This window comes from Rhinatrema bivittatum, chromosome 1 (assembly GCF_901001135.1).
Source record: "Rhinatrema bivittatum chromosome 1, aRhiBiv1.1, whole genome shotgun sequence".
Classification (NCBI taxonomy): Eukaryota; Metazoa; Chordata; class Amphibia; order Gymnophiona; family Rhinatrematidae; genus Rhinatrema; species Rhinatrema bivittatum.
Window position 1 is genome coordinate 783,899,195 of NC_042615.1, and position 15,146 is coordinate 783,914,340.

Sequence of the window (15,146 nt, forward strand, 5' to 3'; positions counted from 1 at the left end):
TCACTGCTATACATTCTAATTCTCCCATCTTACTTCTTAGACTTCTGGCATTAGCATACAAACATTTCAAAGTTTGTTTTTTGTTTGTATTTTCATTCTGCTTTTTAATTGATAGGGATGAGTTAGAATTTTTTAGCTCAGGTGAGTTTTTAGTTACAGGCACTTGGACTATTTTTCTAATTATTGGAACCACACTGTCGGGTTGCCCTAATTCTAATGCATCATTAGTATCCTTTGAAGATACCTCTCTCCGAACCATGCGCTGCTGAGCGACTGTCGGCTTTCCCCTTTGTTCTAGTTTAAAAGCTGCTCTATCTCCTTTTTAAAGGTTAGCGCCAGCAGTCTGGTTCCACCCTGGTTAAGGTGGAGTCCATCCCTTCGGAAGAGACTCCCCCTTCCCCAAAAGGTTCCCCAGTTCCTAACAAAACTGAATCCCTCTTTCTTGCACCATCGTCTCATCCACGCATTGAGACTCCGGAGCTCTGCCTGCTCTGGTGACCTGCGCGTGGAACAGGGAGCATTTCAGAGAATGCTACCCTGGAGGTTCTGGATTTAAGCTTTCTACCTAAGAGCCTAAATTTGGCTTCCAGAACCTCCCTCCCACATTTTCCTATGTCGTTGGTGCCCACATGTACCACAACAGACGGCTCCTCCCCAGCACTATCTAAAATCCTATCTAGGTGACGCGTGAGGACCGCCACCTTCGCACCAGGTAGGCATGTTACCAGGCGATCCTCACGCCCACCAGACACCCAGCTATCTACATTCCTAATAATCGAATCACCAACTATGACGGCCGACCTAACCCTTCCCTCCTGGGCAGTAGGCCTTGGGGAGATATCCTCAGTGCGAAAGGACAATGCATTACCTGGAGAGCAGGTCCTTGCTACAGGATCCTTTCCTGCTGCACCTGGTTGGTGCTCTCCCATCATGAGACCCTCTTCCTCCAAGGCAGCACCAGGGCTGCCAGTCTGAAGTTGGGACTTGACTACTATGTCCCTGAAGGTCTCATCTATATAACTCTCTGTCTGCCTCAGCTCCTCCAGGTCTGCCACTCTAGCCTCCAGAGATCAGACTCATTCTCTGAGAGCCAGGAGCTCTTTGCATCGCATGCACATGTACAACTTCTCACCGATGGGTAAAAAATCATACATGTGACACTCTATGCAAAATACTGGGAAGCTCCCCTCTTGCTGCTGGACTGCTGCCTTCATCTCAATTTTGATCAGTTCCTAGTTAAGTTTTAGGTTGCTAAGGGAGTAGGAATGTGTCTAACGTCCTTTAAATGTATTAGTGAATTCACTATGTGTCTGGTAATGGCCTACCGGGGTCTGATCGAATTCTCAATAAAGTTTTTTTGATGGGTTTTTTGTTTTTGGTGAAAGTGGCACCTGCCTATAAATTAAGGAATGAGCTAGGGTTGGGAAATCCAAACAGTCTAACTTCAGTTAGTCAGCCAGAGTGACTCACTGCTCTCTTGATAACAAATGTTGGTCCCTATTCAAACCCAATCACACTACCTCAACACCTTTCCAAGGTGAGTAACTGAGCTGAACTATTCAACTTTTTTACTTAGGTAAACACTGCTCCTAGCTTATTTCTAGCTTCTGGCTACTTTTTTGGGTTGTTTTTTTTTCCAGTGCAAACACTCAGTTTGTATTAAATACAAACACTCAGTTCTGCAGACTTTTAAAAAACACACTACCTACTGCGTACTAGCTACCTTATTGACTGCGTGTCTAGAATACATTCTAGACACGCAGTCCAACTGTATTCCTCAAATTAAAAAAGGTGGAAGGAAGGCCAAACGACTTCCAGCATGGTTAAAAGGTGAAGTGAAAGAGGCTATTTTAAGCCAACAAATCATCCTTCAAAAATTAGAAGGACCCATCTGAAGAAAATAGGAAACAGCACAAGCATTGGCAATTTAAATGTAAAACATTGATAAGATAGGCTACGAGAATTTGAAAAGAAGCTGGCTGTAGAGGCAAAAACTCATAATAAAAAAAAACTGTTAAATATATCAGAAACAGGAAGCCTGTGAGGGAGTTACTGGACCGGTAGGTAAATGGGGCACTTAGGAAAGATAAGGCCATCATGGAAAAACAAAATTTGTTGCTTTGGTGTTTATTACCTATTTATGAAATGGTTTTCAATGGTGATGATTCAAATAAACTGAACCAAAACATGGTGTCTCAAGAGTAGCAAATCGCCAGACTAGCTTCTAAAATAGATCTGAAATTTCATTTTTGAGTTATTATTAGTAATTTGTAACCTATCATTAAAATCATCCATTCTACCTGAAGACTGGAGGATAGCCAATATAACCTCGATATTTAAAAAAAAGCTCCAGGGGAGTGTCAGGAAAAACCATGGAAACTATTCCAAAAGGACAAAATTCACAAAACATATAGATAGACAAGGTTTAATTGGACACAGCCAGCATGGATTTACCCAAGGGAAGTCCTGCCTGACAAATCTGCTTCATTTTTTTGAAATGGTGAATAAACATGTGGATAAAGGTGAGCCAGTAGATTTAGTGTATTTAGATTTTCAGAAGGCGTTTGACGAAGTCCCTCGTGAGAATCTCCTAGGAAAATTTTTAAAAAGTCATAAAATAAGAAGCAATGTCCTTTTCTGAGTTGCAAATTAGCTAAAAGATCAGAAATCGAAAGTAGGATTAAATGGTCAGTTTTCTCGGTGGAGATAAAAGTGGAGTGCCTCGGGGATCTGTACTTGGACTGGTGCTTTTTAATCTACTAGATAAAGGAGCCCTGACCAACCTGCCGCAAATGCGCAGTACAGAGCAGCTCTACCATGCATGCGCGGGTGAGCACATCGGTCAGAGCTTGCCTGTTAACAAAAATGGCGCTGGGAGGACCAGTAGCGGCGGCGAACGGGAGGGAGGGAGGGACCTCCCCCCGGGAGATCTTCCGTCTGCGCCATCCGAAGGGGTTGTGAATGAGCTGGGAGGGGAGGGAGGAGGTGGAAGGGAGAATGAGAGGGAGGGAGGGGGAAGGAAATGACCGAAAAAAAAAAATTTAAATGTAGCCCGTTGTTACGGGCTTAACGGCTAGTATATTTATAAGTGATCTGGAAAGGGGTACAATGAGCGAGGTAATCAAATTTGCAGATGACAATTATTTAGAGTTATTAAATCACAAATGGATTGTGATAAACTACAGGAGGACTTTGTGAGTTTGGAAGATTGGGCAACCAAAGGACAAATGAAATTTAATGTGAACAAGTGCAAAATGATGCACATAGGGAAAAGTAACCCACATTATTGTATTTATTTATTTAAATTTTTTTACTATACCGATACTCAAGACGAGGTCTTATCGTACCGGTTTACAATATAACAGGGGAAACCAATTAACAGCTAAGCAGAAGGTAAAGTTACAAAAAACAGGGAGCGAAAAACATGGGAGATGGAAGACAGGAAAGATTTAAAAAGATAACAACTGCAGAGTGATAAAATAATCAACTAAAACCATGGAGTAGCGAGACTTAAATAGAGATTTATTCTGGGCGATTATTAACATAATATATCCTGTGGGAGGAGGAGAGAAGGAGAGGTGAGCGGGGAGGGGGGGTGGTGTTGTCAGGTCAGGGACTGGAAAGGGGAGGGGGGGCGTGATTAGGGAAGAAATCGAAGGGTGAGAGTCAATGTTGGTTGATTGAGGTTCCTTCAACGGTAAGCTTGTGTGAACAACCAGGTTTTCAGTTTCTTTCTGAAGGAGAGATGGCATTGTTCTTGGCATATATCTGAGGGAAGAGAATTCCAATGGAGCGGACCTGCTGTCGAAAGTACTCGCTTGTGAATAGAGTTGTGGACCAAGGATTGTTTTGGGGGGCCTTGAGCGAGCCTTTGTAGGCAGTTCTAGTCGGCCTTGCGGAAGTATGTAGTTCGAGATGGATGGCGAGTTGAAGTGTGGACTGTTGGTAGACGGATTTGTGGATGATGGTGAGAGCCTTGAAGAGTATTCTGTATTGGATGGGTAGCCAATGTAGGATTTTTAGGATTGGTGTGATGTGGTCCTTACGACGTGTGTTTGTAAGGATCCTGGCCACTGCGTTTTGCAGCATCTGTAGAGGTTTAGTAGTAGAAGCTGGGAGACCGAGTAGTAGAGCGTTACAATAGTTGATCTTTGAAAACAGAATGGCTTGAAGCACTGAACGGAAATCCTGGAAGTGTAAGAGTGGTCTTAGCTGCTTCAGGACCTGAAGCTTAAAGAAATATTCTTTGGTTGTAGCGTTAATTAACTTTTTGAAATTCATTCTAGAGTCAAGGGTGGCCCCAAGGTCTCTAACCTGGCTTGCTAGTGGAGTAATTGTATTATTAGCGAAGAGGTTGTTATCGCTAGGGGAGATAACCAGGAGCTCTGTTTTGGACGTATTAAGGACCAGGTTGAGACTCGAGAGAAGTAGGTTGATGGCGTGTAACCAGTTGTTCCAAAAATTTAGAGTAGAGGAGATGGGGTCCAAGATGAGGATAATGATTTGCACATCGTCTGTGTATATAAAATGGGTGAGGTTGAGGCTATTGAGTAGCTGACATAACAGGAGTAGATGTCAGGGAGTAGATATTGTAGCTACACAATATTATGTTCCATATTAGGAGTTGCCACCCAGGAAAAAGATCTGGGTATCATAGTGGACAATACATTGAAATCATCGGCTTGGTGTGCTGTAGTTGTCAAAAAAGCAAACAATGCTAGGAATTATTAGGAAAGAAATGCTGAATAAGATAGAGAATGTCATAGTACCTCTGTATCACTCCATTGTGAGACCGCACCTTGAGTACTGTGTGCAATTCTGGTCACTGCAACTCAAAAAATATATATATAATTGACTGGAAAAGGTTCAAAGAAGGGCAACCAAAATGATAAAGGGGATGGAACAGCTCCCCTATGAGGAAAGGCTAAAGAGGTTAAGGCTGTAAAGCTTGAAGAAGAGATGGCTGAGGGGGGATATGATACAGGGCTATAAAATCATAAAAGGACTAGAATAGGTAAATGTGCATTGGTTATTTACTCTTTCAGATAATGCAAGGACAATGGAGGCAGTAGTACATTTAAAACAAATCAGAGAAAATTCTCTCACTCAATGCCAGAGGATGTGGTTAAGGTGTTAGCATAGCTGGATTTAAAAAAAAAAAAAAGAAGGTTTGGCCAAATTCCTGGAGGACAAGTCCATGAACTGCTAATAATCAAACTGACATAGGGAATAGCCACTGCTTATTACTGACAATAGTAACATGGGGGCCAATTCAATACAGTGCGCTCAGCCAAGCGCACTACATAACCCGCACTTTGACATGGGTTAAATAGGCACTAATCCCCTATTACATTAGGGGGTAGATTAGCGCCTATTTAACCGATGGACACAGAGTGACTGCAATAGCGCTTAAAATATGCAAATGCATGTGAATGAGGCTATTAATCATTCACTCCGCCTGCAAAAAAAAAAAAAAAAGTGTGCAGGTGTTAATAGCTGAGCACAGGTAAAAAGTACAGAAAAAGCATAAAAAACTGCTTTTCTGTACTTTTAAGTTAAAATTATATATATATATATATATATATATATATATATACACACACACACACACACCCCTCGGCAGACCGCCGAGTTATGAAAGCAGACACTGGTAACCTTGGCGTCAGTTTTCATAACCGGCAGCCACAGCGGGGTCGGGTTAGCAAGGAGGCGCTAAGGTCGCGCACGTGACCCTAGCGCCTCCTTGCTAGCGCGACCCCCTAATTTGGGTATTTCAGGGTGCCCCCCTTGCGGGCGCCATGTGTGTGTTAGGAAAGCGGGCGCTGACTTTTCAGCGCCCCGCTTCCTGCGCTTTTTATAGCATCGGCCCCATGGTGTTTATTTACAGTTTGGGTATTTGTCAGGTACTTGTATCCTGGACTGGCCACTGTTGGGAAACAGGACACTGGGCTTGATGCACTCTGATCCAGAATGGCACGTTCTTATGTTGGGAGAACAAGCAGCGTGCAAGAAGGAAAGTGTGGGGCTTCCACTCACTCTTGCATTGTCCAGCCCCCTGCACAGACTCCCAAACACACACATAACCACACTCTGACAGATATACCCCACACTCCATTCCTCACTCACAAAGACATGCAACCTCCTTCTCCACACACCCCCCCAGACAAGCAAGCGAACCCATCAGCCGGTCATGCACACGTGGATTCACTCACTCTACCCCACAGCACACTGAGCACCGGGTTTGGATTACCTTAGGGGATGGAAGGTCTTCTGCTGTACTGTAACTGAGAAGGGGAGGGGGGCAAGTGTTTAGGGAAGAAGGGCTGGGAGGTTACTGATGGTGGTACAGAGTCTGAGCGTGTACTGGCAGTGAGGGGCCTTCGTGGCTGAGTGTGCATATAGGCAAAGGAGGACATTAAAGTATTGAGGGTACTTTTTTGGTTTTTTTTAATTCTTTAATTATTGAATTTTCAATGGTAAGAAGAATACATTTGTATCAGAAAAAGCACTTAGACTGGTTACAGAGAAAATAGAAATAAGTAAAATATGAACACCATTAAACCATTTTATCCAACCCAAAGTCTCAATAAATTTAAGAAGAAAAGGAGGGTAACAAGATCAGAAAAAGTAGTTATACTAAAGAATTAAATTTAAAAAAGAAAAAAAAGTGATTCAAACCTGATCATAATATGAAGCGATCAAACAGAGATAAGATGGGCATCCAAATAGAATCTCAGCTGAGCAGGATCAAAATATACAAACTTAGAACCAAGATGAGTAAAAAATATATTTACAGGTGTATCATACAAAATTGTTTCCTTCTTTCTAGCATAGCACGAGTAATATTTGGGTAAATGCAAACACACTGACCATAAAATAAGTATGTTCTAGGACAAAAAACAAAAGAAACTAGAAATTAGTAAGTCAGTAGAAGATTCCATGAACCCAGTTAGGTTCAGGCTTGGCTGCTGACCCGAGGATTGGAGATCCAGAGGCAAAGCTTAGATACAATAGGAATAGCATCAGAGGGAATCTCAAGGCTTTGGAAATATATTTCTTGGAAAAAAAAACCAGAGAAAGCAAAATCACATTCTGGGAAATTTAGAACCCTCAGATTTAAATGATGAAGACTGTTCTCAATTATCTCTAATTTCTTAGAGTGAATTGTCTCAGATGGAATTAAGTTTGAATGTACTATCTGACAACCAACAAATTGATTTCCCAAACGCTTATGCACTTTGGATACGATTTTGGCTTTCCACAGTAGCTCCTACCAAAGAAGAAGAAGTAGATTTTCCCAGTATCATCAGGGCAGACAAGACCAACGACAATATGACCACCGATGGTTGATCCAAAGTGGGATTAAAAAAAAAAAATTTAAAAAATGTATCCCCAAACCTTGACTGTTGGGAGGCGAATGAAGGCCTCCGGACTCCTCTATACTCTCCAGCGGTGTCGAGGCCTGCACCCGTGGACGCGCTGCCGCCTCCGCAGCAAATGCTGAAGCTCCACGCTCTCTCCTCGTCATCCGGAGGTCTCGCACTGGTAGCAGGAGACAACTCCCCAGAAGCCACAGATCCAGGGCTCTGAATTGGCAGCAAGGAAAGTCCCGCTGATGGTTCTCGCCAAGGAGGAGATGGAGTAATTGGCGCACCAGCTCAGCATCCGGAAGGGGGGGGGGAGGGCCGCCCACTCCTCAGCTCCCCCCACCAAGGAACCGACCACCAGCAAAGGTAATAATGCTGGGGTTAGAAGCCTGACAATTTTTGGCTGGGAAGCAGCAAGTTGGGGAGTAGCTGGGGACAACTCCCGAATTTTGGCCTTCCTTTTATTCTCTTGGACGAGAATAAGAAAAAACAGGAAGAAGAAGTCGAGGCTCCGAACATACCATCTCTCTCTGTTAGGATGCCATCTTGCCCCCCCCCCCCCAAGGGTACATATTTTAAGCACGTTTTACGTCATCATTTTTGGCTTTCCTACTAGTTTTCTTAGAACAATCCACAATGGCGGCAGTTTCAAAACCTTCCAATTCATTTTTTACTCAAGTGTAAAATAAATTAGGGAACAAAAATTTGAATAACGTAATTTCTTTTGTCCTGACCATTCTTTTGGTGGGGGGGGGGGGGAGAGGCACTGGAACAGAGATTGTGTGTACTTTTTAATCTTACAGACCTTGCACCAGCTTTCAACGCGAACGTAAAGTATCCTGCAGTCATTTATGCCTGCTTTTTCTGTAGAAAAAAAGTTTTTGCTGGAAAAAAAAGTACACGCGAAAGATCTGAAAATACAATCCATGCGGGGAATTATTTCACCCCCAGGAATGCCTGCGCATCGTGGAAGGCCACCCAGACTGTTACCTGCAGTGAGGAGAGGACAGTCTACAGTCTTATTGTGAGCGCCAGTTCACAAAGAGACCTAGAGCTGGATTCCCCCCACGCTCGTCGGCTGCAAGAAGGTTCCCGCGGGCAAGTCAAGCACTAAAACAGAAATTATACGGAAGGAAAAGCCCTCCCCGCCTGCACGGAGGCTCAGCAGCAGTCATGCTCTGCGTTTCTCGGACACCGAACCTGTACATCTATCACCAAAGTCCAACAAAATGCAGAAACAGAAGTAGACGGCAGCATCTAGGGTTATCCATTTGCAGGGAAAATAGCAATCATGATGAAGCGTGTAAGAATATTTAGTTTCCTAGTATATGCTAGTTTGATTAAAATGGAAAAAACAAGAAATCAAAGGTGAACTCTAGCCATAGACATATTACACTATATTGGAATATTTTGAATAGAACTATGCAGAGTACATTTAAGCTTTCAAAAGCCAGCAATGAATGCTCATAGTGTGTGTGTACGTATACTATGTATGTGCGAGCATTCATACACTGCTAAACGTTTTACTCATACTATCAAACCTCGCCAAGATTTCAAAGGCAGCTTCCACGCTGGTTATACAGATCTGCTGCTTTAAGACAGAAACCACAGCCAGCCATCAGACAAAGTTACCAGCACTACAGCTGTCAAGTGAAAATCCTTCATGTATGCACCCATAGGAGTACTCAATACACAGAACCTTACGTGAGATTTTGCAAGCTTCCTCTACATCCTTCCCTCCCTTACTCAGCAGTATGATCTCCAGTCATCAGTATAATCTTTTTTTTTAACTTGGTCTTTAGATGCCCATTTATTTAAGGGTCACCCAGTGAAACTCTCCACAACGTCCCAGACAGTTCCAGGCCTCCCACCAGCCTGCCCCCCTCCCCATGATGCCCTTGCCCAACCCCAGGACTCGTGCCCCCCCCCCCTCCCCCGGCCACACACACACACTGCTGGCCCACTGCTACCATCCAACCCCTTCTGTGTCTCTCCTCCAGCCTGCACAGACCGAGCCAAGCGACACAGTGATTTGCTGCATCCACGTGGGCCACGTTGACCTACACCACCGATTCCCTACTGTGCCTTTTTCCAGGCCAGGCACTTAGATCCCCCGCAAGTGGCATCTGCTAAGAGCCATGCAGGCACACACACATCAGCAGCTGTGCACACATCTGGCCTCACTTGCGGAGACCTGGAGGATTTATGATTATATAACTACGGGAAAAACAAACATGCATATAAGAGCAGGAAAAAACATTACAAAAATACCCAAGGAAGTCCCAGTTACATGTGGCATTTTATGATCTATACATATCTACCTTCTTGAGCAGCGAAGTTATAGTAACACCATTAGCACTTGACGTTTCTAGCCTAGTTTCCGACAGGGAAACTGGCTTTATAAGATCATCATCATCTGTGTATCTGTCCCTGCCTATAGGTGCGTCCCCACCAGAACCCCTGGTTTCCCGGGGCAGGTTTTCCAAACTTCTCTGACAATTATGTAGGAAATGTACATATTTTCTGACATTTCTATGTCCAGTTTGTTTGTTTGGTTCTTTAATACATGAAAGGAATATTAGTGAGTGGGACTGAGGAGATGGGATCTCAAGAAGTAAGCAGGAGGGAGAGCAGGAGAAGGATAAGAAAACAGAATAAGGAGGAGGAGAGAGGGAGGAGGAATCAGGAACAGGGAGGTAGGAAGATCAGGGATGAAGGGAGGAGAAGAAAAGAAAAAAAAAAAAGAACAGGAATGGAAGGAGGTTGGAGGGAAATCCAGAGGAAGGAGAAAAATGTCCCTTCCCTGGCTTCAGCCCTGCTCCCCTCTCATCTCAACCCTAGGTCTTGATTCTGTCACCTTTCCCACCCCATACTCTCTCCATCCCACCCCTCCTGTGCTTTTATTGTCCCCATCCCACCTGTTCATCCACACAAACACTGACTCCCCTCTCCCACACGCATCTCTGTCAGCCCCTTTCCCACAACCCCTCCAATCTCTCAACCCCCATCACCTCCTTTCCCTTATCCCCAAGCTCTTCCTTCACTCACAATCCCCTCCCCATCTCTTCCTGGATTTCCCCACCACCCCCCTTCCCAGAACTTCCTCCCCTACACTGCTGGTGTTGGTCATACCAGAGGATCCAGGAGGAGAACAGCAGCACGCCAGGCCATGTCTGCCTCTGCCACTTTCAAGCGCAGTTCTGGGGTTGAAAGCAGCAGTGGCCCAACAAGCCTCCATACTCCTTTCCGTGCGATAAGCGTGTGCCAAAGGCAGGGGGAAGAGACCAGATGTCATCAGCCTGCACTGGAAGAGGAGGCCATCAAGTCAGTTGGGCTGCACCACCACCACCCGACGCACCAGACCCTGTCCTGTGGTCTCCTGCACTGATTTCATAGGGAACAGCAAAATCAATAGGAGAAGGAGCAGATTGTGTGGTCTTTCCTACAGTCACAGAATTGTGGGAGGGCAGGGGCCCTAGCCCCTACCCCCATTTGTCATCTGCCCTTAACACCCCCAGGACCTTCTGTTGAAATTTCAGGGTCAGAGCACATTCTGATACCAACATTTTCAAAGCTGTCTTGCCAATGGTTAGCAGTCATAACTATATACACTTTTCTATACCAAAGGAGGAAACTAGACATAATGAAATCCTTCCACATCCGTTTCCTTCCTTCAAACTAACAATTAATTACAATACGTAGAGGGCCCTACTGGGTCTCCACTAAGATGAATGTGCCATATTGACAGAGGGAACAGAAGTAGATGTTGGGTGGGTTTAGCTCCCCCAATGGTGGAGTCCATAAAGAATAAACTCTGTGTGGCTTGCTCCATTATCCCTTGAAGGGGCAAAATGTCCTTAATGCTGCTCCTTATGATTTGGGGGGGGGGGCAAAGACATCCCTTGGGGCCACTAGGAAACCTGGGAATGGAACAAGATAAAAAGTGCCTTTTACCAACCCTAATCATGTTGTTTTGCCCTTCTGAACTGAAATAAAGTTTTATTCCACTCTTTGTTGAGTCATTTTGGTACTGTTAAATTTTTACCATCTGCCCGAGCTCCCCAAGGATCCAGGGACTCAAGGCTTAACATCTTGAAGGAGTTTGAAGTCTTGCACTGAGAGAGATCCTGTGGACTTTTGCAAGTCCTACAGGGAACTGAGTTACCATTCATTCCTGGAAAGAGAAGTACATTTTGGAGAATACCTAAGAGGGCCATCAACATGCATTTGCATGTTGAGGGCGCTATTAGGTTCGGCGGGTTGGACGCACATTTTCGGCCCCTTACTGAATAAGGGGTATGGGAAAATGCGCACCCAATGGCGGGATAACAGTGCGCTCCATCGGAGCGCACTGTACTGTATCGGCCCGTAAGATAGTAACAAATTTTGGAGAGAGCGAACGCCCGCTCTCCCGGCACGCGCACACAGGCCACTCGCCTGTGCGCGCGATTCAGTATTTAAATGAGGCCCGGCGGTAGAAACAGGCAAAAAGAGGCGCTAGGGACACTAGTGCATCCCTAGCGCCTCCTTTTGGCCCGGAGCAGCAGCTGTCAGCGGGTTTGACAGCCGACGCTCAATTTTGCCGGCATCGGTTCTCGAGCCCACTGACAGCCATGGACTCGGAAACCGGACGCCGGCAAAATTGAACGTCCGATTTTCGACCCGACAGCCTCAGGCCGACTTCAAATTTTTTTTCTTTTTTTACCCTTCGGGACCTCCGACTTAATATCGCCTTAAAATCGACTGCTTTTCTGTGCACCCTCCGACTTAATATCGCCATGATATTAAGTCGGAGGGTGCACAGAAATTTTCCCGGTGCCCGAAGAAATTAGCGCCTACCTTTGGGTAGGCGCTAATTTCTGAAAGCAAAATGTGCGGCTTGGCTGCACATTTTGTTTTCTGAATCGCGCGGGAATAACTAATAGGGCCATCAACATGCATTTGCGTGTTGAGGGCGCTATTAGGTTCGGCGGGTTGGACGCACGTTTTCGGCCCCTTACTGAATAAGGGGTAAGGGAAAATGCGCACCCAATGGCGGGATAACAGTGCGCTGCATCAGAGCACACTGTACTGTATTGGCCCGTAAGATAGTAACGAACTGAGTGGAGAGGTACCCTCTAGGTACCAGCAAGGAGAATGGATAAGAAGTAACTTTAGTACATTTGGATTCATGTATGATACCTGGGCCATTATTACATCTAAATTGGATTTAACAACCCCATCCATCAAACTTTCGGGCCGATACAATAAAGTTCACGGGACAGCGGACGAACTCCCACTCTCCCGGCGCACGCACCAGCCCTTCGCCGGTGCGCGCGATCCTCTATTTAAATTAGGTGACGCGGTAGATCCAGGTAAAAGGAGGCGCTAGGGACACTAGCGCGTCCCTAGCACCTCCTTTTTGACAGGAGCGGCGGCTGTCAGCAGGTTTGACAGCCGCCGCTCAATTTTGCCAGCGCCTGTTCTCGAGCCCGCTGACAGTCACGGGCTCGGAAACCGGCCGCCGTCAAAATTGAGCATCCGGTTTTCGGCCCAACGGCGGGCCAAATTCAAATTTTTTTTTTTTTTTTTACTTTTCGGGACCTCTGACTTAATATCGCTATGATATTAAGTCGGAGGGTGCACAGAAAAGCAGTTTTTACTGCTTCTCTGTGCACTTTCCCAGCGCCGGAAGAAATTAGCGTCGACCCAAAGGTCGGCGCTAATTTCTGAAAGTAATATGTGCGGCTTGGCTGCACATTTTACTTTCTGTATCCCACGCGCATACCTAATAGGGCCAACAACATGCATTTGCATGTTGAGGGCGCTATTAGGTGCCGCGGGTTGGACGTGCGTTTTCCTCCCCTTACTGAATAAGGGGTAAGGGAAACCGCGCATCCAAGAGCAGTGCGCTCCATCGGAGCGCTCTGTACTGTATCGGCCTGTTTGAGAGGGAGCTCTACAACGACCTCTAAAATCATAAAGGGTCCATAATATAAAAAATTATAAAGTCACAAATTTATTAGAAAAGACCAAACAGTGTAAACAGACTGTAGTGAACAAGGAACTGTTTAAAAAATATTTTATAAACTTTAAATGTAATTATTAGCCGAGTTGAGTGGGAAACCATAATCAGCTTCCAGCATGTCTGTTAGGGCTATGTACAAAAGACTGATGTGTAAATATGGATTCACCACCACTCAAGATACCCCTCCCCCTAACAGAGGAGTTTAAGGACAGTAGAGACAGTCTGAACCATCAGAAGTCAATACATTTTAAAGGTTCCCTTAGGGTCACGTAGTGGGACATCAGCCCGGGGTTTACAAATATCTTCTTGTAGCAAAGTGAATTAACTTCTTAACTTGATAATTCAGAGTGAGACTTTGCAGCTTTCAACAGTAAAAAGGAGAGGGATTGCCATGTTAGTCCATTGGAACACACAAAAATAAAGGTCAACAAATAGCCCTGCAATCGAACTTAATATATTTAACTTTTGCTTTCCGTTAAAGGGTACAGAGCCCTGGAAAGTTACATATAAATTGTTAGTTCAATTTAAAAAATGGCCACACCTACAACCTATTTATTGACGTTTGTTTTTACTCAGTAGTAAAAAGGAAAACATCCAGCGTGAATACTACGCAGGTGAAGAAGACGATGAAGACAGAGCGCCCAAGGGACTGCTCACCCCCGGATACAGAGGCAGCCGAGCCACTGCTCTCAGCTTTCCCCGAGATCGGAGGCGGGGGCGACAGCGGTGCCAGTGCAAACAGCCCCCGATGCTCCCAAATTGCAGACGGGGGCGGTTCCCTCCCCGACCCATGACGGGGGTTCCCTCCGCCTCCCCGCAGCACCCAGCTCACACAGGTAAGAGGCGCCTACCCCGTCAGCCGTCCCCGTGCGCCGCCCTGCTGCGTCTCTCTGTCCCTTCGGCTCCTTCTTTTTACCTCATCAGCCGGGAGACGTGCTCTGGGTGGGAGGACGAACCTTCTCCTCACGGCTCCGCCCCCCAGCCCTGTGACCTGCCCCTCAGCACTGCCTGCCGGGAGTTGTAGTCTCACAATGCTCTCTCTTCGTCTGGGGACAAGAGAGTCTCTTCGCCTGTATCCCTCACCACAGGTGATATACGCACACAAGAAAACAAAATGCAGTATTTTAAAATATGACGTTCAATTAAGTGATTTTATAGGAAAGTCCGAGGATGGTGGTTTATTACGCTTCCTGAGTCTTTTCGCCTACCTTCCCTTCTCTGGGCTATGTTGCATGTATACATATACACAAAAAGTGTAATTAATTATGATTATCAAAATCTTGGTGGGAGGACGAACCTCGAATCTTTTTAGTACCTGAGCTGAGCTGGCAAGGGAGATGTAAACAGGATTAAAAAAATGGGTAATTGCACATGAAAGCCATGACAACATATCCCAATAGATTGTGGTTCTCAAACCTGTCCTGGGGATCCCCAGCCAGTTAGGATTTCAGGATATCCACAATGAATATGCATGAGATAAAATTTGCATGCTATGGAGACAGTGCATGCAAATATATCTCATGCATATTCATTGTGAATATTCTGAAAACCTGACTGGCTGGGGGATCTTCCAGGACAGGTTTGGGAACCACTGAGTAGAGATTGGTTCTAGTTGAGCTGGAAGCCCAAAAGAGCAGGAGGAAACTGAGGGATAGTAGCAAGACTGGAGTGCCGCAGGTGTTAGGCCCAAGGGAGTATCCACAGCAGAGCTACTTTTACCTATAGTCATAGCAGGGAGTCTATTGCATAAGCACAATGGGCTCTGCACTAAT

The 15,146-nt window shown here is 45.3% G+C and overlaps 1 protein-coding gene across 2 annotated transcripts in view; it reads right to left on the reverse strand.

Annotated features, from left to right (window-relative positions):
- DYM (dymeclin) overlaps window positions 1-14,352 on the reverse strand; it is a 1,075,019-nt gene extending 1,060,667 nt beyond the window's left edge. The window contains exon 1 of one of the 2 annotated variants that reach the window (XM_029580368.1): window positions 14,226-14,352. The gene's annotated coding sequence lies outside the window, so the exon portion shown is untranslated. Of the gene's footprint in view, window positions 1-14,206 lie in introns of both variants that reach the window. The other variant, XM_029580383.1, reaches the window with a different exon arrangement.
- Window positions 14,353-15,146: the final 794 nt, after the last annotated feature.